The 25,581-nt window shown below is 49.6% G+C and overlaps 15 non-coding genes across 15 annotated transcripts; 5 read left to right on the top strand and 10 right to left on the bottom strand.

Annotated features, from left to right (window-relative positions):
• Nucleotides 1-519: 519 nt before the first annotated feature.
• Nucleotides 520-591, bottom strand: Trnae-uuc. Its single transcript has one exon. It is a non-coding gene; the product is annotated as a tRNA-Glu (tRNA).
• A 1,727-nt stretch (nucleotides 592-2,318) lies between these two features.
• Trnae-uuc lies at nucleotides 2,319-2,390 on the bottom strand. The gene has a single exon. It is a non-coding gene; the product is annotated as a tRNA-Glu (tRNA).
• A 1,727-nt stretch (nucleotides 2,391-4,117) lies between these two features.
• Nucleotides 4,118-4,189, bottom strand: Trnae-uuc. Its single transcript has one exon. It is a non-coding gene; the product is annotated as a tRNA-Glu (tRNA).
• A 1,727-nt stretch (nucleotides 4,190-5,916) lies between these two features.
• Nucleotides 5,917-5,988, bottom strand: Trnae-uuc. The gene has a single exon. It is a non-coding gene; the product is annotated as a tRNA-Glu (tRNA).
• A 1,727-nt stretch (nucleotides 5,989-7,715) lies between these two features.
• On the bottom strand, nucleotides 7,716-7,787 carry Trnae-uuc. The gene has a single exon. It is a non-coding gene; the product is annotated as a tRNA-Glu (tRNA).
• A 1,727-nt stretch (nucleotides 7,788-9,514) lies between these two features.
• Nucleotides 9,515-9,586, bottom strand: Trnae-uuc. Its single transcript has one exon. It is a non-coding gene; the product is annotated as a tRNA-Glu (tRNA).
• A 639-nt stretch (nucleotides 9,587-10,225) lies between these two features.
• Trnag-ccc lies at nucleotides 10,226-10,297 on the top strand. Its single transcript has one exon. It is a non-coding gene; the product is annotated as a tRNA-Gly (tRNA).
• Nucleotides 10,298-11,313: 1,016 nt separating this feature from the next.
• Nucleotides 11,314-11,385, bottom strand: Trnae-uuc. Its single transcript has one exon. It is a non-coding gene; the product is annotated as a tRNA-Glu (tRNA).
• A 639-nt stretch (nucleotides 11,386-12,024) lies between these two features.
• Trnag-ccc lies at nucleotides 12,025-12,096 on the top strand. Its single transcript has one exon. It is a non-coding gene; the product is annotated as a tRNA-Gly (tRNA).
• Nucleotides 12,097-13,112: 1,016 nt separating this feature from the next.
• Trnae-uuc lies at nucleotides 13,113-13,184 on the bottom strand. The gene has a single exon. It is a non-coding gene; the product is annotated as a tRNA-Glu (tRNA).
• Nucleotides 13,185-13,823: 639 nt separating this feature from the next.
• Trnag-ccc lies at nucleotides 13,824-13,895 on the top strand. The gene has a single exon. It is a non-coding gene; the product is annotated as a tRNA-Gly (tRNA).
• Nucleotides 13,896-14,911: 1,016 nt separating this feature from the next.
• On the bottom strand, nucleotides 14,912-14,983 carry Trnae-uuc. The gene has a single exon. It is a non-coding gene; the product is annotated as a tRNA-Glu (tRNA).
• Nucleotides 14,984-15,622: 639 nt separating this feature from the next.
• Nucleotides 15,623-15,694, top strand: Trnag-ccc. Its single transcript has one exon. It is a non-coding gene; the product is annotated as a tRNA-Gly (tRNA).
• An 8,513-nt stretch (nucleotides 15,695-24,207) lies between these two features.
• On the bottom strand, nucleotides 24,208-24,279 carry Trnae-uuc. The gene has a single exon. It is a non-coding gene; the product is annotated as a tRNA-Glu (tRNA).
• A 640-nt stretch (nucleotides 24,280-24,919) lies between these two features.
• On the top strand, nucleotides 24,920-24,991 carry Trnag-ccc. Its single transcript has one exon. It is a non-coding gene; the product is annotated as a tRNA-Gly (tRNA).
• Nucleotides 24,992-25,581: the final 590 nt, after the last annotated feature.

Below are 25,581 nucleotides of genomic sequence, written 5' to 3' on the forward strand. Positions count from 1 at the left end.
GTAGCATAAAAGGAGGAGGGTGGGGGTTGAATTGGAAGGGTCCAATAGCACGCAGAGTTCCCGGACGATCACCCATCCACTCACTAACCACGCAAACGTCTGCTTAACTTCATTAATTGAAAGTGAGCTGGCCGTTGGCATCCCCTTAGCGAAACGTTCAGACTTCTAGCTGGATGTGCACATCATTTAGAATCTGCCTGGCAGAGTCTCGCAGGAGGCAGCATTTCCTATTAGGGGAGAAAATGGAATGGCCCGTGGAGGGAAGGAACCCATGACCTATGTATTACTAGCACGACGCTACAGCCCACTGAGCTAACGGGCAATGCAACAGTGTCGCATCAGCAGTCCAAAACCGCAAAACCGTCTCCTCTCCCTTCAAAACAGCCCCGCCATTAACGTGAGGATGTATCTCTTTTCCTTGACTTTCTCTCACCTTATACTTGGAACCCAGAGCAGCAGCTCCACGAAGACGAAAAACGGCCGTGAGAAGTTTTCTCATCTCAGCCCCGAGAATTCACGTTCAGTTACCGGGAATCGAACCCGGGCCTCCTGGGTGAAAGCCAGGTATCCTAGCCACTAGACCATACCGGACACACCTCAACGATCCACTACGTGTGTATGCGTCCAGAAATACGTCTCCTCCACGCAACTTTAGGGCCGAATCTGGCGCCAACGCTGAACTCTGTCCGCCACCACGATCCCGCTTACTCACTCCCAAAGCGCGCAAGTCATACTAGGCAAACATCGCTTTCAGTCTCGAGTGCAACTAGCAAAACTGTAATTAGTAATAACTGGAAACAAACACACGTTGACGCAAAGTAGCCTAGGTGGTAATAAACGGCAAATACGGCCTTACCTCGCAAAAGCTATGCTGTGCCTTTCACCGTCGTGGAGAGAAAATGAGATGGCTGAGTTGAGGATAGAACGTACGCCCTTAAGATAATGACATGCGCAGCCCACTGCGCCACCGAGGCATACAGGAATACTCGCCACCGCAGCCTCACTAAGAAGTTCTAATTTCAGAATTGTTTTCCCACCATGCCGTACATGAAAGGGTGGATTTCTCGGCGGAAGTCAATGCTGCGTCTAGTTACAGTGCATCGCCCTGGAAGCAACGTGGCACCGCGTTCCGATGTGCCGGCGGGCAGAGCGCCTGCAGCAGGGTCGCTTGATCCTCTGGTGGCAGCAGGGGCGACAACGCACCGCGACACAGGAAGCCTGCAGCGCAATGCGGTGGTGGTGTAACGGTCAGCATGGTTGTTTCCCAAGCAGTTGATCCGTGTTTGATTCCCGGCCACCGCAGGAGGATTGTCATTTTTGCGTAGCGCAATAGTGTGTGTTCTAGACCATGCGATCCTCGAAATTGCCACGTGTCGCGGCACAGGTAGTATCTCCTCGTCTCCTGCCTCGTTCCAGCTAAGTGGATTAATTTCACTTCATCGTGTGTCGACTTGGCCCGACTTTGCTCGACTGCCGCTCGCTGCCGCTCGGCGGTGGGGCCGATATGACAGGAGAAGTACGACAATCGGCTGCGAGAAATAAAGTAATCAAGAGTACTTTTCCTTTTCAATACGAAAAGCTAAACTTTCATTTACAAATTTCGGAAATCTCACTGCTTCGCACAGTGTTATCTACACATTTGAGAAATTATCTGTTGATTCGTACGGTTCTGTTATTGCCAAAGTCGTTCTTGCACTTTCCTTGCGCTCTTTTTGCAAACAGCCTCATTAAATTGTGGATCATATGTTCGTTAACGTAATTTAAATTGCTTAGGGAGGCATCATAGCACGTCAACACTGTAGCATAAAAGGAGGAGGGTGGGGGTTGAAATGGAAGGGTCCAATAGCACGCAGAGTTCCCGGACGATCACCCATCCACTCACTAACCACGCAAACGTCTGCATAAACTTCATTAATTGAAAGTGAGCTGGCCGTTGGCATCCCCTTAGCGAAACGTTCAGACTTCTAGCTGGATGTGCACATCATTTAGAATCTGCCTGGCAGAGTCTCGCAGGAGGCAGCATTTCCTATTAGGGGAGAAAATGGAATGGCCCGTGGAGGGAAGGAACCCATGACCTATGTATTACTAGCACGACGCTACAGCCCACTGAGCTAACGGGCAATGCAACAGTGTCGCATCAGCAGTCCAAAACCGCAAAACCGTCTCCTCTCCCTTCAAAACAGCCCCGCCATTAACGTGAGGATGTATCTCTTTTCCTTGACTTTCTCTCACCTTATACTTGGAACCCAGAGCAGCAGCTCCACGAAGACGAAAAACGGCCGTGAGAAGTTTTCTCATCTCAGCCCCGAGAATTCACGTTCAGGTACCGGGAATCGAACCCGGGCCTCCTGGGTGAAAGCCAGGTATCCTAGCCACTAGACCATACCGGACACACCTCAACGATCCACTACGTGTGTATGCGTCCAGAAATACGTCTCCTCCACGCAACTTTAGGGCCGAATCTGGCGCCAACGCTGAACTCTGTCCGCCACCACGATCCCGCTTACTCACTCCCAAAGCGCGCAAGTCATACTAGGCAAACATCGCTTTCAGTCTCGAGTGCAACTAGCAAAACTGTAATTAGTAATAACTGGAAACAAACACACGTTGACGCAAAGTAGCCTAGGTGGTAATAAACGGCAAATACGGCCTTACCTCGCAAAAGCTATGCTGTGCCTTTCACCGTCGTGGAGAGAAAATGAGATGGCTGAGTTGAGGATAGAACGTACGCCCTTAAGATAATGACATGCGCAGCCCACTGCGCCACCGAGGCATACAGGAATACTCGCCACCGCAGCCTCACTAAGAAGTTCTAATTTCAGAATTGTTTTCCCACCATGCCGTACATGAAAGGGTGGATTTCTCGGCGGAAGTCAATGCTGCGTCTAGTTACAGTGCATCGCCCTGGAAGCAACGTGGCACCGCGTTCCGATGTGCCGGCGGGCAGAGCGCCTGCAGCAGGGTCGCTTGATCCTCTGGTGGCAGCAGGGGCGACAACGCACCGCGACACAGGAAGCCTGCAGCGCAATGCGGTGGTGGTGTAACTTTCAGCATGGTTGCTTCCCAAGCAGTTGATCCGTGTTCGATTCCCGGCCACCGCAGGAGGATTGTCATTTTTGCGTAGCGCAATAGTGTGTGTTCTAGACCATGCGATCCTCGAAATTGCCACGCGTCGCGGCACAGGTAGTATCTCCTCGTCTCCTGCCTCGTTCCAGCTAAGTGGATTAATTTCACTTCATCGTGTGTCGACTTGGCCCGACTTTGCTCGACTGCCGCTCGCTGCCGCTCGGCGGTGGGGCCGATATGACAGGAGAAGTACGACAATCGGCTGCGAGAAATAAAGTAATCAAGAGTACTTTTCCTTTTCAATACGAAAAGCTAAACTTTCATTTACAAATTTCGGAAATCTCACTGCTTCGCACAGTGTTATCTACACATTTGAGAAATTATCTGTTGATTCGTACGGTTCTGTTATTGCCAAAGTCGTTCTTGCACTTTCCTTGCGCTCTTTTTGCAAACAGCCTCATTAAATTGTGGATCATATGTTCGTTAACGTAATTTAAATTGCTTAGGGAGGCATCATAGCACGTCAACACTGTAGCATAAAAGGAGGAGGGTGGGGGTTGAAATGGAAGGGTCCAATAGCACGCAGAGTTCCCGGACGATCACCCATCCACTCACTAACCACGCAAACGTCTGCATAAACTTCATTAATTGAAAGTGAGCTGGCCGTTGGCATCCCCTTAGCGAAACGTTCAGACTTCTAGCTGGATGTGCACATCATTTAGAATCTGCCTGGCAGAGTCTCGCAGGAGGCAGCATTTCCTATTAGGGGAGAAAATGGAATGGCCCGTGGAGGGAAGGAACCCATGACCTATGTATTACTAGCACGACGCTACAGCCCACTGAGCTAACGGGCAATGCAACAGTGTCGCATCAGCAGTCCAAAACCGCAAAACCGTCTCCTCTCCCTTCAAAACAGCCCCGCCATTAACGTGAGGATGTATCTCTTTTCCTTGACTTTCTCTCACCTTATACTTGGAACCCAGAGCAGCAGCTCCACGAAGACGAAAAACGGCCGTGAGAAGTTTTCTCATCTCAGCCCCGAGAATTCACGTTCAGGTACCGGGAATCGAACCCGGGCCTCCTGGGTGAAAGCCAGGTATCCTAGCCACTAGACCATACCGGACACACCTCAACGATCCACTACGTGTGTATGCGTCCAGAAATACGTCTCCTCCACGCAACTTTAGGGCCGAATCTGGCGCCAACGCTGAACTCTGTCCGCCACCACGATCCCGCTTACTCACTCCCAAAGCGCGCAAGTCATACTAGGCAAACATCGCTTTCAGTCTCGAGTGCAACTAGCAAAACTGTAATTAGTAATAACTGGAAACAAACACACGTTGACGCAAAGTAGCCTAGGTGGTAATAAACGGCAAATACGGCCTTACCTCGCAAAAGCTATGCTGTGCCTTTCACCGTCGTGGAGAGAAAATGAGATGGCTGAGTTGAGGATAGAACGTACGCCCTTAAGATAATGACATGCGCAGCCCACTGCGCCACCGAGGCATACAGGAATACTCGCCACCGCAGCCTCACTAAGAAGTTCTAATTTCAGAATTGTTTTCCCACCATGCCGTACATGAAAGGGTGGATTTCTCGGCGGAAGTCAATGCTGCGTCTAGTTACAGTGCATCGCCCTGGAAGCAACGTGGCACCGCGTTCCGATGTGCCGGCGGGCAGAGCGCCTGCAGCAGGGTCGCTTGATCCTCTGGTGGCAGCAGGGGCGACAACGCACCGCGACACAGGAAGCCTGCAGCGCAATGCGGTGGTGGTGTAACTTTCAGCATGGTTGCTTCCCAAGCAGTTGATCCGTGTTCGATTCCCGGCCACCGCAGGAGGATTGTCATTTTTGCGTAGCGCAATAGTGTGTGTTCTAGACCATGCGATCCTCGAAATTGCCACGCGTCGCGGCACAGGTAGTATCTCCTCGTCTCCTGCCTCGTTCCAGCTAAGTGGATTGATTTCACTTCATCGTGTGCCGACTTGGCCCGACTTTGCTCGACTGCCGCTCGCTGCCGCTCGGCGGTGGGGCCGATATGACAGGAGAAGTACGACAATCGGCTGCGAGAAATAAAGTAATCAAGAGTACTTTTCCTTTTCAATACGAAAAGCTAAACTTTCATTTACAAATTTCGGAAATCTCACTGCTTCGCACAGTGTTATCTACACATTTGAGAAATTATCTGTTGATTCGTACGGTTCTGTTATTGCCAAAGTCGTTCTTGCACTTTCCTTGCGCTCTTTTTGCAAACAGCCTCATTAAATTGTGGATCATATGTTCGTTAACGTAATTTAAATTGCTTAGGGAGGCATCATAGCACGTCAACACTGTAGCATAAAAGGAGGAGGGTGGGGGTTGAAATGGAAGGGTCCAATAGCACGCAGAGTTCCCGGACGATCACCCATCCACTCACTAACCACGCAAACGTCTGCATAAACTTCATTAATTGAAAGTGAGCTGGCCGTTGGCATCCCCTTAGCGAAACGTTCAGACTTCTAGCTGGATGTGCACATCATTTAGAATCTGCCTGGCAGAGTCTCGCAGGAGGCAGCATTTCCTATTAGGGGAGAAAATGGAATGGCCCGTGGAGGGAAGGAACCCATGACCTATGTATTACTAGCACGACGCTACAGCCCACTGAGCTAACGGGCAATGCAACAGTGTCGCATCAGCAGTCCAAAACCGCAAAACCGTCTCCTCTCCCTTCAAAACAGCCCCGCCATTAACGTGAGGATGTATCTCTTTTCCTTGACTTTCTCTCACCTTATACTTGGAACCCAGAGCAGCAGCTCCACGAAGACGAAAAACGGCCGTGAGAAGTTTTCTCATCTCAGCCCCGAGAATTCACGTTCAGGTACCGGGAATCGAACCCGGGCCTCCTGGGTGAAAGCCAGGTATCCTAGCCACTAGACCATACCGGACACACCTCAACGATCCACTACGTGTGTATGCGTCCAGAAATACGTCTCCTCCACGCAACTTTAGGGCCGAATCTGGCGCCAACGCTGAACTCTGTCCGCCACCACGATCCCGCTTACTCACTCCCAAAGCGCGCAAGTCATACTAGGCAAACATCGCTTTCAGTCTCGAGTGCAACTAGCAAAACTGTAATTAGTAATAACTGGAAACAAACACACGTTGACGCAAAGTAGCCTAGGTGGTAATAAACGGCAAATACGGCCTTACCTCGCAAAAGCTATGCTGTGCCTTTCACCGTCGTGGAGAGAAAATGAGATGGCTGAGTTGAGGATAGAACGTACGCCCTTAAGATAATGACATGCGCAGCCCACTGCGCCACCGAGGCATACAGGAATACTCGCCACCGCAGCCTCACTAAGAAGTTCTAATTTCAGAATTGTTTTCCCACCATGCCGTACATGAAAGGGTGGATTTCTCGGCGGAAGTCAATGCTGCGTCTAGTTACAGTGCATCGCCCTGGAAGCAACGTGGCACCGCGTTCCGATGTGCCGGCGGGCAGAGCGCCTGCAGCAGGGTCGCTTGATCCTCTGGTGGCAGCAGGGGCGACAACGCACCGCGACACAGGAAGCCTGCAGCGCAATGCGGTGGTGGTGTAACTTTCAGCATGGTTGCTTCCCAAGCAGTTGATCCGTGTTCGATTCCCGGCCACCGCAGGAGGATTGTCATTTTTGCGTAGCGCAATAGTGTGTGTTCTAGACCATGCGATCCTCGAAATTGCCACGCGTCGCGGCACAGGTAGTATCTCCTCGTCTCCTGCCTCGTTCCAGCTAAGTGGATTGATTTCACTTCATCGTGTGCCGACTTGGCCCGACTTTGCTCGACTGCCGCTCGCTGCCGCTCGGCGGTGGGGCCGATATGACAGGAGAAGTACGACAATCGGCTGCGAGAAATAAAGTAATCAAGAGTACTTTTCCTTTTCAATACGAAAAGCTAAACTTTCATTTACAAATTTCGGAAATCTCACTGCTTCGCACAGTGTTATCTACACATTTGAGAAATTATCTGTTGATTCGTACGGTTCTGTTATTGCCAAAGTCGTTCTTGCACTTTCCTTGCGCTCTTTTTGCAAACAGCCTCATTAAATTGTGGATCATATGTTCGTTAACGTAATTTAAATTGCTTAGGGAGGCATCATAGCACGTCAACACTGTAGCATAAAAGGAGGAGGGTGGGGGTTGAAATGGAAGGGTCCAATAGCACGCAGAGTTCCCGGACGATCACCCATCCACTCACTAACCACGCAAACGTCTGCATAAACTTCATTAATTGAAAGTGAGCTGGCCGTTGGCATCCCCTTAGCGAAACGTTCAGACTTCTAGCTGGATGTGCACATCATTTAGAATCTGCCTGGCAGAGTCTCGCAGGAGGCAGCATTTCCTATTAGGGGAGAAAATGGAATGGCCCGTGGAGGGAAGGAACCCATGACCTATGTATTACTAGCACGACGCTACAGCCCACTGAGCTAACGGGCAATGCAACAGTGTCGCATCAGCAGTCCAAAACCGCAAAACCGTCTCCTCTCCCTTCAAAACAGCCCCGCCATTAACGTGAGGATGTATCTCTTTTCCTTGACTTTCTCTCACCTTATACTTGGAACCCAGAGCAGCAGCTCCACGAAGACGAAAAACGGCCGTGAGAAGTTTTCTCATCTCAGCCCCGAGAATTCACGTTCAGGTACCGGGAATCGAACCCGGGCCTCCTGGGTGAAAGCCAGGTATCCTAGCCACTAGACCATACCGGACACACCTCAACGATCCACTACGTGTGTATGCGTCCAGAAATACGTCTCCTCCACGCAACTTTAGGGCCGAATCTGGCGCCAACGCTGAACTCTGTCCGCCACCACGATCCCGCTTACTCACTCCCAAAGCGCGCAAGTCATACTAGGCAAACATCGCTTTCAGTCTCGAGTGCAACTAGCAAAACTGTAATTAGTAATAACTGGAAACAAACACACGTTGACGCAAAGTAGCCTAGGTGGTAATAAACGGCAAATACGGCCTTACCTCGCAAAAGCTATGCTGTGCCTTTCACCGTCGTGGAGAGAAAATGAGATGGCTGAGTTGAGGATAGAACGTACGCCCTTAAGATAATGACATGCGCAGCCCACTGCGCCACCGAGGCATACAGGAATACTCGCCACCGCAGCCTCACTAAGAAGTTCTAATTTCAGAATTGTTTTCCCACCATGCCGTACATGAAAGGGTGGATTTCTCGGCGGAAGTCAATGCTGCGTCTAGTTACAGTGCATCGCCCTGGAAGCAACGTGGCACCGCGTTCCGATGTGCCGGCGGGCAGAGCGCCTGCAGCAGGGTCGCTTGATCCTCTGGTGGCAGCAGGGGCGACAACGCACCGCGACACAGGAAGCCTGCAGCGCAATGCGGTGGTGGTGTAACTTTCAGCATGGTTGCTTCCCAAGCAGTTGATCCGTGTTCGATTCCCGGCCACCGCAGGAGGATTGTCATTTTTGCGTAGCGCAATAGTGTGTGTTCTAGACCATGCGATCCTCGAAATTGCCACGCGTCGCGGCACAGGTAGTATCTCCTCGTCTCCTGCCTCGTTCCAGCTAAGTGGATTGATTTCACTTCATCGTGTGCCGACTTGGCCCGACTTTGCTCGACTGCCGCTCGCTGCCGCTCGGCGGTGGGGCCGATATGACAGGAGAAGTACGACAATCGGCTGCGAGAAATAAAGTAATCAAGAGTACTTTTCCTTTTCAATACGAAAAGCTAAACTTTCATTTACAAATTTCGGAAATCTCACTGCTTCGCACAGTGTTATCTACACATTTGAGAAATTATCTGTTGATTCGTACGGTTCTGTTATTGCCAAAGTCGTTCTTGCACTTTCCTTGCGCTCTTTTTGCAAACAGCCTCATTAAATTGTGGATCATATGTTCGTTAACGTAATTTAAATTGCTTAGGGAGGCATCATAGCACGTCAACACTGTAGCATAAAAGGAGGAGGGTGGGGGTTGAAATGGAAGGGTCCAATAGCACGCAGAGTTCCCGGACGATCACCCATCCACTCACTAACCACGCAAACGTCTGCATAAACTTCATTAATTGAAAGTGAGCTGGCCGTTGGCATCCCCTTAGCGAAACGTTCAGACTTCTAGCTGGATGTGCACATCATTTAGAATCTGCCTGGCAGAGTCTCGCAGGAGGCAGCATTTCCTATTAGGGGAGAAAATGGAATGGCCCGTGGAGGGAAGGAACCCATGACCTATGTATTACTAGCACGACGCTACAGCCCACTGAGCTAACGGGCAATGCAACAGTGTCGCATCAGCAGTCCAAAACCGCAAAACCGTCTCCTCTCCCTTCAAAACAGCCCCGCCATTAACGTGAGGATGTATCTCTTTTCCTTGACTTTCTCTCACCTTATACTTGGAACCCAGAGCAGCAGCTCCACGAAGACGAAAAACGGCCGTGAGAAGTTTTCTCATCTCAGCCCCGAGAATTCACGTTCAGGTACCGGGAATCGAACCCGGGCCTCCTGGGTGAAAGCCAGGTATCCTAGCCACTAGACCATACCGTACACACCTCAACGATCCACTACGTGTGTATGCGTCCAGAAATACGTCTCCTCCACGCAACTTTAGGGCCGAATCTGGCGCCAACGCTGAACTCTGTCCGCCACCACGATCCCGCTTACTCACTCCCAAAGCGCGCAAGTCATACTAGGCAAACATCGCTTTCAGTCTCGAGTGCAACTAGCAAAACTGTAATTAGTAATAACTGGAAACAAACACACGTTGACGCAAAGTAGCCTAGGTGGTAATAAACGGCAAATACGGCCTTACCTCGCAAAAGCTATGCTGTGCCTTTCACCGTCGTGGAGAGAAAATGAGATGGCTGAGTTGAGGATAGAACGTACGCCCTTAAGATAATGACATGCGCAGCCCACTGCGCCACCGAGGCATACAGGAATACTCGCCACCGCAGCCTCACTAAGAAGTTCTAATTTCAGAATTGTTTTCCCACCATGCCGTACATGAAAGGGTGGATTTCTCGGCGGAAGTCAATGCTGCGTCTAGTTACAGTGCATCGCCCTGGAAGCAACGTGGCACCGCGTTCCGATGTGCCGGCGGGCAGAGCGCCTGCAGCAGGGTCGCTTGATCCTCTGGTGGCAGCAGGGGCGACAACGCACCGCGACACAGGAAGCCTGCAGCGCAATGCGGTGGTGGTGTAACGGTCAGCATGGTTGCTTCCCAAGCAGTTGATCCGTGTTCGATTCCCGGCCACCGCAGGAGGATTGTCATTTTTGCGTAGCGCAATAGTGTGTGTTCTAGACCATGCGATCCTCGAAATTGCCACGTGTCGCGGCACAGGTAGTATCTCCTCGTCTCCTGCCTCGTTCCAGCTAAGTGGATTAATTTCACTTCATCGTGTGTCGACTTGGCCCGACTTTGCTCGACTGCCGCTCGCTGCCGCTCGGCGGTGGGGCCGATATGACAGGAGAAGTACGACAATCGGCTGCGAGAAATAAAGTAATCAAGAGTACTTTTCCTTTTCAATACGAAAAGCTAAACTTTCATTTACAAATTTCGGAAATCTCACTGCTTCGCACAGTGTTATCTACACATTTGAGAAATTATCTGTTGATTCGTACGGTTCTGTTATTGCCAAAGTCGTTCTTGCACTTTCCTTGCGCTCTTTTTGCAAACAGCCTCATTAAATTGTGGATCATATGTTCGTTAACGTAATTTAAATTGCTTAGGGAGGCATCATAGCACGTCAACACTGTAGCATAAAAGGAGGAGGGTGGGGGTTGAAATGGAAGGGTCCAATAGCACGCAGAGTTCCCGGACGATCACCCATCCACTCACTAACCACGCAAACGTCTGCATAAACTTCATTAATTGAAAGTGAGCTGGCCGTTGGCATCCCCTTAGCGAAACGTTCAGACTTCTAGCTGGATGTGCACATCATTTAGAATCTGCCTGGCAGAGTCTCGCAGGAGGCAGCATTTCCTATTAGGGGAGAAAATGGAATGGCCCGTGGAGGGAAGGAACCCATGACCTATGTATTACTAGCACGACGCTACAGCCCACTGAGCTAACGGGCAATGCAACAGTGTCGCATCAGCAGTCCAAAACCGCAAAACCGTCTCCTCTCCCTTCAAAACAGCCCCGCCATTAACGTGAGGATGTATCTCTTTTCCTTGACTTTCTCTCACCTTATACTTGGAACCCAGAGCAGCAGCTCCACGAAGACGAAAAACGGCCGTGAGAAGTTTTCTCATCTCAGCCCCGAGAATTCACGTTCAGGTACCGGGAATCGAACCCGGGCCTCCTGGGTGAAAGCCAGGTATCCTAGCCACTAGACCATACCGTACACACCTCAACGATCCACTACGTGTGTATGCGTCCAGAAATACGTCTCCTCCACGCAACTTTAGGGCCGAATCTGGCGCCAACGCTGAACTCTGTCCGCCACCACGATCCCGCTTACTCACTCCCAAAGCGCGCAAGTCATACTAGGCAAACATCGCTTTCAGTCTCGAGTGCAACTAGCAAAACTGTAATTAGTAATAACTGGAAACAAACACACGTTGACGCAAAGTAGCCTAGGTGGTAATAAACGGCAAATACGGCCTAACCTCGCAAAAGCTATGCTGTGCCTTTCACCGTCGTGGACAGAAAATGAGATGGCTGAGTTGAGGATAGAACGTACGCCCTTAAGATAATGACATGCGCAGCCCACTGCGCCACCGAGGCATACAGGAATACTCGCCACCGCAGCCTCACTAAGAAGTTCTAATTTCAGAATTGTTTTCCCACCATGCCGTACATGAAAGGGTGGATTTCTCGGCGGAAGTCAATGCTGCGTCTAGTTACAGTGCATCGCCCTGGAAGCAACGTGGCACCGCGTTCCGATGTGCCGGCGGGCAGAGCGCCTGCAGCAGGGTCGCTTGATCCTCTGGTGGCAGCAGGGGCGACAACGCACCGCGACACAGGAAGCCTGCAGCGCAATGCGGTGGTGGTGTAACGGTCAGCATGGTTGCTTCCCAAGCAGTTGATCCGTGTTCGATTCCCGGCCACCGCAGGAGGATTGTCATTTTTGCGTAGCGCAATAGTGTGTGTTCTAGACCATGCGATCCTCGAAATTGCCACGTGTCGCGGCACAGGTAGTATCTCCTCGTCTCCTGCCTCGTTCCAGCTAAGTGGATTAATTTCACTTCATCGTGTGTCGACTTGGCCCGACTTTGCTCGACTGCCGCTCGCTGCCGCTCGGCGGTGGGGCCGATATGACAGGAGAAGTACGACAATCGGCTGCGAGAAATAAAGTAATCAAGAGTACTTTTCCTTTTCAATACGAAAAGCTAAACTTTCATTTACAAATTTCGGAAATCTCACTGCTTCGCACAGTGTTATCTACACATTTGAGAAATTATCTGTTGATTCGTACGGTTCTGTTATTGCCAAAGTCGTTCTTGCACTTTCCTTGCGCTCTTTTTGCAAACAGCCTCATTAAATTGTGGATCATATGTTCGTTAACGTAATTTAAATTGCTTAGGGAGGCATCATAGCACGTCAACACTGTAGCATAAAAGGAGGAGGGTGGGGGTTGAAATGGAAGGGTCCAATAGCACGCAGAGTTCCCGGACGATCACCCATCCACTCACTAACCACGCAAACGTCTGCATAAACTTCATTAATTGAAAGTGAGCTGGCCGTTGGCATCCCCTTAGCGAAACGTTCAGACTTCTAGCTGGATGTGCACATCATTTAGAATCTGCCTGGCAGAGTCTCGCAGGAGGCAGCATTTCCTATTAGGGGAGAAAATGGAATGGCCCGTGGAGGGAAGGAACCCATGACCTATGTATTACTAGCACGACGCTACAGCCCACTGAGCTAACGGGCAATGCAACAGTGTCGCATCAGCAGTCCAAAACCGCAAAACCGTCTCCTCTCCCTTCAAAACAGCCCCGCCATTAACGTGAGGATGTATCTCTTTTCCTTGACTTTCTCTCACCTTATACTTGGAACCCAGAGCAGCAGCTCCACGAAGACGAAAAACGGCCGTGAGAAGTTTTCTCATCTCAGCCCCGAGAATTCACGTTCAGGTACCGGGAATCGAACCCGGGCCTCCTGGGTGAAAGCCAGGTATCCTAGCCACTAGACCATACCGTACACACCTCAACGATCCACTACGTGTGTATGCGTCCAGAAATACGTCTCCTCCACGCAACTTTAGGGCCGAATCTGGCGCCAACGCTGAACTCTGTCCGCCACCACGATCCCGCTTACTCACTCCCAAAGCGCGCAAGTCATACTAGGCAAACATCGCTTTCAGTCTCGAGTGCAACTAGCAAAACTGTAATTAGTAATAACTGGAAACAAACACACGTTGACGCAAAGTAGCCTAGGTGGTAATAAACGGCAAATACGGCCTTACCTCGCAAAAGCTATGCTGTGCCTTTCACCGTCGTGGACAGAAAATGAGATGGCTGAGTTGAGGATAGAACGTACGCCCTTAAGATAATGACATGCGCAGCCCACTGCGCCACCGAGGCATACAGGAATACTCGCCACCGCAGCCTCACTAAGAAGTTCTAATTTCAGAATTGTTTTCCCACCATGCCGTACATGAAAGGGTGGATTTCTCGGCGGAAGTCAATGCTGCGTCTAGTTACAGTGCATCGCCCTGGAAGCAACGTGGCACCGCGTTCCGATGTGCCGGCGGGCAGAGCGCCTGCAGCAGGGTCGCTTGATCCTCTGGTGGCAGCAGGGGCGACAACGCACCGCGACACAGGAAGCCTGCAGCGCAATGCGGTGGTGGTGTAACGGTCAGCATGGTTGCTTCCCAAGCAGTTGATCCGTGTTCGATTCCCGGCCACCGCAGGAGGATTGTCATTTTTGCGTAGCGCAATAGTGTGTGTTCTAGACCATGCGATCCTCGAAATTGCCACGTGTCGCGGCACAGGTAGTATCTCCTCGTCTCCTGCCTCGTTCCAGCTAAGTGGATTAATTTCACTTCATCGTGTGTCGACTTGGCCCGACTTTGCTCGACTGCCGCTCGCTGCCGCTCGGCGGTGGGGCCGATATGACAGGAGAAGTACGACAATCGGCTGCGAGAAATAAAGTAATCAAGAGTACTTTTCCTTTTCAATACGAAAAGCTAAACTTTCATTTACAAATTTCGGAAATCTCACTGCTTCGCACAGTGTTATCTACACATTTGAGAAATTATCTGTTGATTCGTACGGTTCTGTTATTGCCAAAGTCGTTCTTGCACTTTCCTTGCGCTCTTTTTGCAAACAGCCTCATTAAATTGTGGATCATATGTTCGTTAACGTAATTTAAATTGCTTAGGGAGGCATCATAGCACGTCAACACTGTAGCATAAAAGGAGGAGGGTGGGGGTTGAAATGGAAGGGTCCAATAGCACGCAGAGTTCCCGGACGATCACCCATCCACTCACTAACCACGCAAACGTCTGCATAAACTTCATTAATTGAAAGTGAGCTGGCCGTTGGCATCCCCTTAGCGAAACGTTCAGACTTCTAGCTGGATGTGCACATCATTTAGAATCTGCCTGGCAGAGTCTCGCAGGAGGCAGCATTTCCTATTAGGGGAGAAAATGGAATGGCCCGTGGAGGGAAGGAACCCATGACCTATGTATTACTAGCACGACGCTACAGCCCACTGAGCTAACGGGCAATGCAACAGTGTCGCATCAGCAGTCCAAAACCGCAAAACCGTCTCCTCTCCCTTCAAAACAGCCCCGCCATTAACGTGAGGATGTATCTCTTTTCCTTGACTTTCTCTCACCTTATACTTGGAACCCAGAGCAGCAGCTCCACGAAGACGAAAAACGGCCGTGAGAAGTTTTCTCATCTCAGCCCCGAGAATTCACGTTCAGGTACCGGGAATCGAACCCGGGCCTCCTGGGTGAAAGCCAGGTATCCTAGCCACTAGACCATACCGTACACACCTCAACGATCCACTACGTGTGTATGCGTCCAGAAATACGTCTCCTCCACGCAACTTTAGGGCCGAATCTGGCGCCAACGCTGAACTCTGTCCGCCACCACGATCCCGCTTACTCACTCCCAAAGCGCGCAAGTCATACTAGGCAAACATCGCTTTCAGTCTCGAGTGCAACTAGCAAAACTGTAATTAGTAATAACTGGAAACAAACACACGTTGACGCAAAGTAGCCTAGGTGGTAATAAACGGCAAATACGGCCTTACCTCGCAAAAGCTATGCTGTGCCTTTCACCGTCGTGGACAGAAAATGAGATGGCTGAGTTGAGGATAGAACGTACGCCCTTAAGATAATGACATGCGCAGCCCACTGCGCCACCGAGGCATACAGGAATACTCGCCACCGCAGCCTCACTAAGAAGTTCTAATTTCAGAATTGTTTTCCCACCATGCCGTACATGAAAGGGTGGATTTCTCGGCGGAAGTCAATGCTGCGTCTAGTTACAGTGCATCGCCCTGGAAGCAACGTGGCACCGCGTTCCGATGTGCCGGCGGGCAGAGCGCCTGCAGCAGGGTCGCTTGATCCTCTGGTGGCAGCAGGGGCGACAACGCACCGCGACACAGGAAGCCTGCAGCGCAATGCGGTGGTGGTGTAACGGTCAGCATGGTTGCTTCCCAAGCAGTTGATCCGTGTTCGATTCCCGGCCACCGCAGGAGGATTGTCATTTTTGCGTAGCGCAATAGTGTGTGTTCTAGACCATGCGATCCTCGAAATTGCCACGTGTCGCGGCACAGGTAGTATCTCCTCGTCTCCTGCCTCGTTCCAGCTAAGTGGATTAATTTCACTTCATCGTGTGTCGACTTGGCCCGACTTTGCTCGACTGCCGCTCGCTGCCGCTCGGCGGTGGGGCCGATATGACAGGAGAAGTACGACAATCGGCTGCGAGAAATAAAGTAATCAAGAGTACTTTTCCTTTTCAATACGAAAAGCTAAACTTTCATTTACAAATTTCGGAAATCTCACTGCTTCGCACAGTGTTATCTACACATTTGAGAAATTATCTGTTGATTCGTACGGTTCTGTTATTGCCAAAGTCGTTCTTGCACTTTCCTTGCGCTCTTTTTGCAAACAGCCTCATTAAATTGTGGATCATATGTTCGTTAACGTAATTTAAATTGCTTAGGGAGGCATCATAGCACGTCAACACTGTAGCATAAAAGGAGGAGGGTGGGGGTTGAAATGGAAGGGTCCAATAGCACGCAGAGTTCCCGGACGATCACCCATCCACTCACTAACCGCGCAAACGTCTGCATAAACTTCATTAATTGAAAGTGAGCTGGCCGTTGGCATCCCCTTAGCGAAACGTTCAGACTTCTAGCTGGATGTGCACATCATTTAGAATCTGCCTGGCAGAGTCTCGCAGGAGGCAGCATTTCCTATTAGGGGAGAAAATGGAATGGCCCGTGGAGGGAAGGAACCCATGACCTATGTATTACTAGCACGACGCTACAGCCCACTGAGCTAACGGGCAATGCAACAGTGTCGCATCAGCAGTCCAAAACCGCAAAACCGTCTCCTCTCCCTTCAAAACAGCCCCGCCATTAACGTGAGGATGTATCTCTTTTCCTTGACTTTCTCTCACCTTATACTTGGAACCCAGAGCAGCAGCTCCACGAAGACGAAAAACGGCCGTGAGAAGTTTTCTCATCTCAGCCCCGAGAATTCACGTTCAGGTACCGGGAATCGAACCCGGGCCTCCTGGGTGAAAGCCAGGTATCCTAGCCACTTTTTTTTTTTTTTTTTTTTTTTTTATGCACGACGATTACCACTTTTTTTTTTTTTTAACCACTTTTTTTTTTTTTTTTTTTTTTTTCAGTCCACCGCTCTACCAACTTTTTTTTTTTACCACTTTTTTTTACGACTTGTTTTGTTTTGCCTTATCCATTTTTTTATTTTTTTTTTATTTTATATATATATATATATATATTTTTTTTTTTTTTTTTTTTTTTTTTGTGCTTTATGTGGTATCAGGCAGGGAGAGGCAAGGAGGGCAGGGGTCATGCAATCTGAGGCCTGGCCATCTTGTCTCCCACCGTAACTGTCACCACGGCACCCTACCTCATCGGCGCACTGAAGAAATGCTGCGGCTTGACTCCGCCGCCAGTAACATAAAAACAGAAATTAGTCCGGAGACGAAATGTTGCATCCATTTGCAGTGTAAATGAAGTTGTCCATTTTCATATGTATTCAGGAGAGCTGGGAATCCGTGCACTTTGCACCGCATGAGTGCGTCTCACCCCCACAAATCATAGTATTGAATGAAAAATATAAATTAAAAGTCTTCTATCGTTGTTTCTCTCCATCGGATCGACTGTTACAATTAAGAAACTAGGAAACGCAGTTCTGTGCAGGGCATCCGCCAATGATACGGAACGCGCTACTACAAACATTCTGTTAATTTCTGAACGTGACGAATGATCCAAGTGACGCACTCGTAAATTAGTCTGTCCCGCACTTACTTCTTTGGTCTTCACTTCGGGCGTCCGAAGGAAGAGTGGAATCCACCATGTCGGAAGAAATGGCTTTAAGCACTCCATCCTATATTGGCTGTGAAATGATCGTGTGACTTAAAAAGTTTGCAAAATGAGCTTTATAGTTTTTAGTTTTCTGTAGTCGGTGGTGCTGTATCATTAAATACAGGAGAAAGTCTTCTTTACTCGTTTCGTTCACATTGAAAAGATAGTAAACTGTGTGGCCTTTAAGCCAGTTTACTGAATTTCTTTTGGTCTGCGGGTAAGGCACTACCTCCGGAGTGAGGAAGTCAGCTGGCGTTATGGTCGCAGGGCATGTTCTAGTGATGCTCGCCAACAACTGTCGTATGACCGCCCAAACATCTCGCACTTTTTCGCAGACAAATCGGTGTTCCTCGCTATCGTGTACCTGGCAAGTGTTGCATAAGGGTGAATCGGCCAGATGAATGGAATGGAGTCTGGCATTGGTAGCTATTTTGCGATTCACCGTGAGATACCAAGACGCTCGCACGTGAGACGGTAAATGGCGTGAATGAATATTATCCCAAATCACCCGCCAATTGTGAGCTGTATATTTGTCTTCGATGTTATTCCTGGAGGTGGACTCGATCAAAGTCTTATAAAGTTGCTTCACCACCGTTATTTCCTTCGCCGGAATTCTTGTTCGAGCATAACTATATTCAAGCAGGAAGTATTTGAAATGATAAAGGTCGTGTGGAATATGATGTACATCAATCGGGGGGTTGAGGTTCGCTGGGGAGATTTCGTTGAGAAGGTGAGCAGTGAGACAGTGTGGAGATTTTGTCCATAGCTTATACATACTGCTTAGATAGAGCGCCTGCGCCTTTTTATAGACATCTGTGAGGTTCAATCCGCCCTTCCCAGTAGGGAGCGTCAACGTAACATATTTAACTTTGAAGATATGGCCTCTGGTCACAAAATGGCCCAGGGCAGACAGCATTCTATGTGCAATGCCACTGGGAAGAGGCAACACTTTGGCGACATAGTTAATCTTCGAGAGGATATAAGTGTTGACCAGTTCAATTTTTTGGAGAGCATTCAGTTTTCTCATGCTATGCAGTTGTACACATGCCCTAACCTTATGAAGTAAAGCTCTATAATTAACAGCAATGGTATTCTGTATCTTCCGCCGAAACTCAAGTCCTAAGCACTTTATACTGGTAATTTCTCGTAATCGGGTATGATTGGGTAGATTTATTCCCCGTCCGACATTCATGAGTCCGGATTTTTGCCAGTTCACCTTCGCCCCAGATACCGCCTCATATCGTTGAAGTATTTGAAGTGAGGACCGCACTTCTTGCGCGTTCACGACAAGAAAGCCGACATCATCTGCGTACGCACGGCACACAATCTTCTGGCTATTGATTTCCAATCCCTGCAAATGTGCAGTTAGCGTAGCGAGCAGAGGTTCTATGGCGATGGCAAAGAGAGCCATCGACATCGGACAGCCTTGCCTCACCGAACACTCGATATCAATAGCGCCACTGAGGCGACCATTAATTTGAATTCTCGACGTACTATTACGGATCAGATTGTCGAGTACTTGGGTGAACTGGTGCGGAAACCCCAACTCCTGCATGACGCGGAAAAGGAAACGATGGCTCACCCTGTCGAACGCTTTTGCAAAGTCTATCATGACGAGGGCGCATTTTAACTTGCAAGCCTCCGCTACGGCAATGACATCTCTGTAATCCGTGAGCGTGTGGTAAATAGATCTATCTCTACCGACACTCGTTTTATACTGTCCTGTGATTGTGGTCATGACAGTTTTGAGCCGTTGGCTCAGAACACGGGCGAATAGTTTATAATCACTATTTAATAACGTGAGAGGTCGCAGGTTAGTGAGGTCGTTACTGCACGGGGTCTTGGGCAGTAAGACAACAATTCCTTGTCGAAATTCCTGCGGAATAACGTTTTGTGGGTTCATTAGTTCTTTACATATTGCAAGGAGTTTCGATTTCATCTGCGGCCAGAAGGTTTGATATATTTCTGCAGGTATTCCATCGCAACCAGGAGATTTATTCTTCGGACTCCTTAGGATAACGTCTGTTAATTCGTCTTCTGTCATCTCTGTCATCAGCTGAGCCGCCTCTGTGGGGCTGAGTTTCCGTGATAAATTTGTCGCAAACTCCGCAAACACGGTATCATCTGTCATTTTATTGGACATCAGGTCTCGATAGTACTCTTCAATCGCACGCATAATGTCACTTTGTTTAGTAACTATTGCCCCGGTGCTGGTTCGGATGTGTGTAATGATTTTCCGACTGCCTCGTCGACTTTCACGTAACATGTGATACATGGCAGCCTCTGCTTCTTGCACCGTCTTAGGAACTCGCGCCCGAATTTGAAAACCTTCCAACTGTTTCCGTTGCAGCGCTAAAAGTTTCGCCTGAATTCTTTTGATCTTTGCAAAATTGCCGATAACGGTCGCGTCAAATTTATACAACTCCCGAAGACACTGAAAGTAAAATTCCATGGTCCGTTTGTGCCACAGACTTTTCTGACGGGAGTAAAACATTAAAGTTTTCCTAATTTGTGGTTTGGCGCATTTGAGCCACCACTCGATCGCGGAGTTGTAGGATCTGAATTTGCGTTCACATGCCGTCCAGGTGGACAGGAAGGCTTCTCGACATGCAGGATCATGCAAATGTGCGATGTTGAACTTCCATAACCCTCGACCCCGGTATGTTTCCTGTTTTTGCATGTTGACGGTGCAGATATAGGCAGCATGGTCGGAAAATACAGTTGGCCATATTTCGGTGTGTAGCAGGTGTTGCGTTAAATTACGCGATATGTAAATTCTATCTAACCGACTTGCCGAATGATTGGTAACATGCGTAAAACCCACTTCCACTCCGTGCATGTGCGTCCAAGTGTCAGTGAAGCGGAGTTCTTGAATGATCTGTTCTAATTCGACACACCGATTAAAGTGAGGAGTTTGATCGATTTGACGAAGCACACAATTGAAATCGCCGCCAAAAATGACATCACTGTAGTTGGTCCCGAAGAGCGGAAGGATCTCGTGGCGAAAAAATTCTGCACGGTGTTGCCTATTACTGGACCCAGAAGGTGCGTAAATATTAATCAGTCTGATGTTATTGACAGTGACTGCTATCCCTCTGCCGGTCACCAGTTTGGCCTCACAATTTGCAATGATCCCTTCTTTTAACAGTAATGCTGTTCCAAGTTCGAAACCGTTGCCAGGGTTCACGAAAGCGTTATACCCTGCTATGTGGTCTAACCTGATCTCACTCACTTCCTGAAGCATGGCTATATCGATGTCGGCTGCGTATAACAAGTCTTGTAAGTTCTTCAGATTCAAATCACTGCGTATCTTATTGATATTGAGAGTCAGGATCTTGTAGGCCTGCAAGGTGGTCATAGATGTTTCGTACGAAAGGAGCAAACGATAGGGTGCGTCATACAGCCTTCAATGGGAGGCGCTGACCGTGTCGGTCGTTTGAGTAGCCATGGCCACGTGGACGTTGTGTCCATCAACCGCTGATACGGGGGGCAAGGAGCCGGTCGAGGGTGTGGAATCCTCCTGCATCTCTACATCAGCTTCGTTCGTTTCAAACTCGTCCGCCCAATTGGGAGAGCAAAGGGTGCCTACTGGCTCAGAAACTGGTGGATTCGTATTCTGTGGCTCAGTTTGCTGAGTTGGCGTCTCATCTGGTCCGCTGTCGTACATCGTGGGAGTCTCCGACATGGTGTCGTCTGATCGTGTTGTGTCCCGCGAGCGCGAAGGCGAGGCGGCAGCGTCTGCGGGCCCTTCTTTTAAATTCTGACCGATTAATTTAGCCTTTCCCCGCAAGCTCGGTGCTGCATCTTCCGCACCTTGGTGAGCCATCCTCCGCTTTTTATTTTTCTTCGGAGATCGATTACCACGTATTACTGTGTCGGAGTTGGGCATCGTTTCAGCGACTCGTTCAGACATGGGAGCAGGAGCCATGGACACCTCCACCAACTCGGCACCCCGTGAAGGCTGGTCCACCGTCATCTCACTGGTCCTGTTAGTTTCATGTGTTTCAGAAGCAGCCATCTCGGACGCGACTGGCGTGCCCGGAGACGTCACATTAACGACGGAACTGGGTCCGGCAGGTTTATCGCGAATCGGTTGTATTGACGGCTCACCGCGGGCAACCGACACGTACGATGGCTGTAATGTTGACATCGCGGGAGGGCTAACACTCTCTCCGGTTGGCAGTTGAACTACACGACGCTGTAAACATTCCGCACGAACATGTCCCGTCGAGTTACATCTGGCACATGTTCTAGGTTGGCCATCATACATTACGACGGCACGGTACCCACAAACCGTGACGTACGACGGAATATGTCGTTGCAAGTCAACTTTAAGCTGCCTGACGCCATTCAGTACCGGATACTTATGCGCCGGAGACCAACGTTCTGCAAAGTTGCTCAAAACTTTGCCATACGGCGATATCGCAACGTTTATCTGTTCTGCTGGAACCTCAAACGGAAGTTCAAAAATGCGAATTGTTCGAAGTCCAAGCCCGGCGTGAGAAACAGTAACCACACCCACATTGCCATCACTATGCTTAAACTTCAAACCAGAACTAAAGGAGTCAACTAGTTTGTCACAAAACTCGGCATCTCTCATCTTGATATAAACGATGCTAGACAGAATCGACAAATGTATACCGATAATCTCATCGAGGCCAATTTTCATCACATCTTCGAGGAAATCCTCGATTTCGAAGGATGTTGGTCGGGCAAACGTGTTATCGAACATTAACTTCAAGGTGTCTTTCCTCATAGTATGTGCCATCACTGAATTATCAACGTCATTCCACAAACGCAAGAATAACCGCTGCTAGCGAGCGACTTACCCCGCAGAAGTAAACAAGCCAGCCGCAGCGCGAAGCACAGACAACCGCACGCCACGGCCGCTGCAGGCAGACTGGGCCACTAGACCATACCGGACACACCTCAACGATCCACTACGTGTGTATGCGTCCAGAAATACGTCTCCTCCACGCAACTTTAGGGCCGAATCTGGCGCCAACGCTGAACTCTGTCCGCCACCACGATCCCGCTTACTCACTCCCAAAGCGCGCAAGTCATACTAGGCAAACATCGCTTTCAGTCTCGAGTGCAACTAGCAAAACTGTAATTAGTAATAACTGGAAACAAACACACGTTGACGCAAAGTAGCCTAGGTGGTAATAAACGGCAAATACGGCCTTACCTCGCAAAAGCTATGCTGTGCCTTTCACCGTCGTGGAGAGAAAATGAGATGGCTGAGTTGAGGATAGAACGTACGCCCTTAAGATAATGACATGCGCAGCCCACTGCGCCACCGAGGCATACAGGAATACTCGCCACCGCAGCCTCACTAAGAAGTTCTAATTTCAGAATTGTTTTCCCACCATGCCGTACATGAAAGGGTGGATTTCTCGGCGGAAGTCAATGCTGCGTCTAGTTACAGTGCATCGCCCTGGAAGCAACGTGGCACCGCGTTCCGATGTGCCGGCGGGCAGAGCGCCTGCAGCAGGGTCGCTTGATCCTCTGGTGGCAGCAGGGGCGACAACGCACCGCGACACAGGAAGCCTGCAGCGCAATGCGGTGGTGGTGTAACGGTCAGCATGGTTGCTTCCCAAGCAGTTGATCCGTGTTTGATTCCCGGCCACCGCAGGAGGATTGTCATTTTTGCGTAGCGCAATAGTGTGTGTTCTAGACCATGCGATCCTCGAAATTGCCACGTGTCGCGGCACAGGTAGTATCTCCTCGTCTCCTGCCTCGTTCCAGCTAAGTGGATTAATTTCACTTCATCGTGTGTCGACTTGGCCCGACTTTGCTCGACTGCCGCTCGCTGCCGCTCGGCGGTGGGGCCGATATGACAGGAGAAGTACGACAATCGGCTGCGAGAAATAAAGTAATCAAGAGTACTTTTCCTTTTCAATACGAAAAGCTAAACTTTCATTTACAAATTTCGGAAATCTCACTGCTTCGCACAGTGTTATCTACACATTTGAGAAATTATCTGTTGATTCGTACGGTTCTGTTATTGCCAAAGTCGTTCTTGCACTTTCCTTGCGCTCTTTTTGCAAACAGCCTCATTAAATTGTGGATCATATGTTCGTTAACGTAATTTAAATTGCTTAGGGAGGCATCATAGCACGTCAACACTGTAGCATAAAAGGAGGAGGGTGGGGGTTGAAATGGAAGGGTCCAATAGCACGCAGAGTTCCCGGACGATCACCCATCCACTCACTAACCACGCAAACGTCTGCTTAACTTCATTAATTGAAAGTGAGCTGGCCGTTGGCATCCCCTTAGCGAAACGTTCAGACTTCTAGCTGGATGTGCACATCATTTAGAATCTGCCTGGCAGAGTCTCGCAGGAGGCAGCATTTCCTATTAGGGGAGAAAATGGAATGGCCCGTGGAGGGAAGGAACCCATGACCTATGCATTACTAGCACGACGCTACAGCCCACTGAGCTAACGGGCAATGCAACAGTGTCGCATCAGCAGTCCAAAACCGCAAAACCGTCTCCTCTCCCTTCAAAACAGCCCCGCCATTAACGTGAGGATGTATCTCTTTTCCTTGACTTTCTCTCACCTTATACTTGGAACCCAGAGCAGCAGCTCCACGAAGACGAAAAACGGCCGTGAGAAGTTTTCTCATCTCAGCCCCGAGAATTCACGTTCAGGTACCGGGAATCGAACCCGGGCCTCCTGGGTGAAAGCCAGGTATCCTAGCCACTAGACCATACCGGACACACCTCAACGATCCACTACGTGTGTATGCGTCCAGAAATACGTCTCCTCCACGCAACTTTAGGGCCGAATCTGGCGCCAACGCTGAACTCTGTCCGCCACCACGATCCCGCTTACTCACTCCCAAAGCGCGCAAGTCATACTAGGCAAACATCGCTTTCAGTCTCGAGTGCAACTAGCAAAACTGTAATTAGTAATAACTGGAAACAAACACACGTTGACGCAAAGTAGCCTAGGTGGTAATAAACGGCAAATACGGCCTTACCTCGCAAAAGCTATGCTGTGCCTTTCACCGTCGTGGAGAGAAAATGAGATGGCTGAGTTGAGGATAGAACGTACGCCCTTAAGATAATGACATGCGCAGCCCACTGCGCCACCGAGGCATACAGGAATACTCGCCACCGCAGCCTCACTAAGAAGTTCTAATTTCAGAATTGTTTTCCCACCATGCCGTACATGAAAAGGGTGGATTTCTCGGCGGAAATCAATGCTGCGTCTAGTTACAGTGCATCGCCCTGGAAGCAACGTGGCACCGCGTTCCGATGTGCCGGCGGGCAGAGCGCCTGCAGCAGGGTCGCTTGATCCTCTGGTGGCAGCAGGGGCGACAACGCACCGCGACACAGGAAGCCTGCAGCGCAATGCGGTGGTGGTGTAACGGTCAGCATGGTTGCTTCCCAAGCAGTTGATCCGTGTTCGATTCCCGGCCACCGCAGGAGGATTGTCATTTTTGCGTAGCGCAATAGTGTGTGTTCTAGACCATGCGATCCTCGAAATTGCCACGTGTCGCGGCACAGGTAGTATCTCCTCGTCTCCTGCCTCGTTCCAGCTAAGTGGATTAATTTCACTTCATCGTGTGTCGACTTGGCCCGACTTTGCTCGACTGCCGCTCGCTGCCGCTCGGCGGTGGGGCCGATATGACAGGAGAAGTACGACAATCGGCTGCGAGAAATAAAGTAATCAAGAGTACTTTTCCTTTTCAATACGAAAAGCTAAACTTTCATTTACAAATTTCGGAAATCTCACTGCTTCGCACAGTGTTATCTACACATTTGAGAAATTATCTGTTGATTCGTACGGTTCTGTTATTGCCAAAGTCGTTCTTGCACTTTCCTTGCGCTCTTTTTGCAAACAGCCTCATTAAATTGTGGATCATATGTTCGTTAACGTAATTTAAATTGCTTAGGGAGGCATCATAGCACGTCAACACTGTAGCATAAAAGGAGGAGGGTGGGGGTTGAAATGGAAGGGTCCAATAGCACGCAGAGTTCCCGGACGATCACCCATCCACTCACTAACCACGCA

The sequence above is a fragment of the Schistocerca americana genome, chromosome 8 (assembly GCF_021461395.2).
Source record: "Schistocerca americana isolate TAMUIC-IGC-003095 chromosome 8, iqSchAmer2.1, whole genome shotgun sequence".
NCBI classification, from domain to species: Eukaryota; Metazoa; Arthropoda; class Insecta; order Orthoptera; family Acrididae; genus Schistocerca; species Schistocerca americana.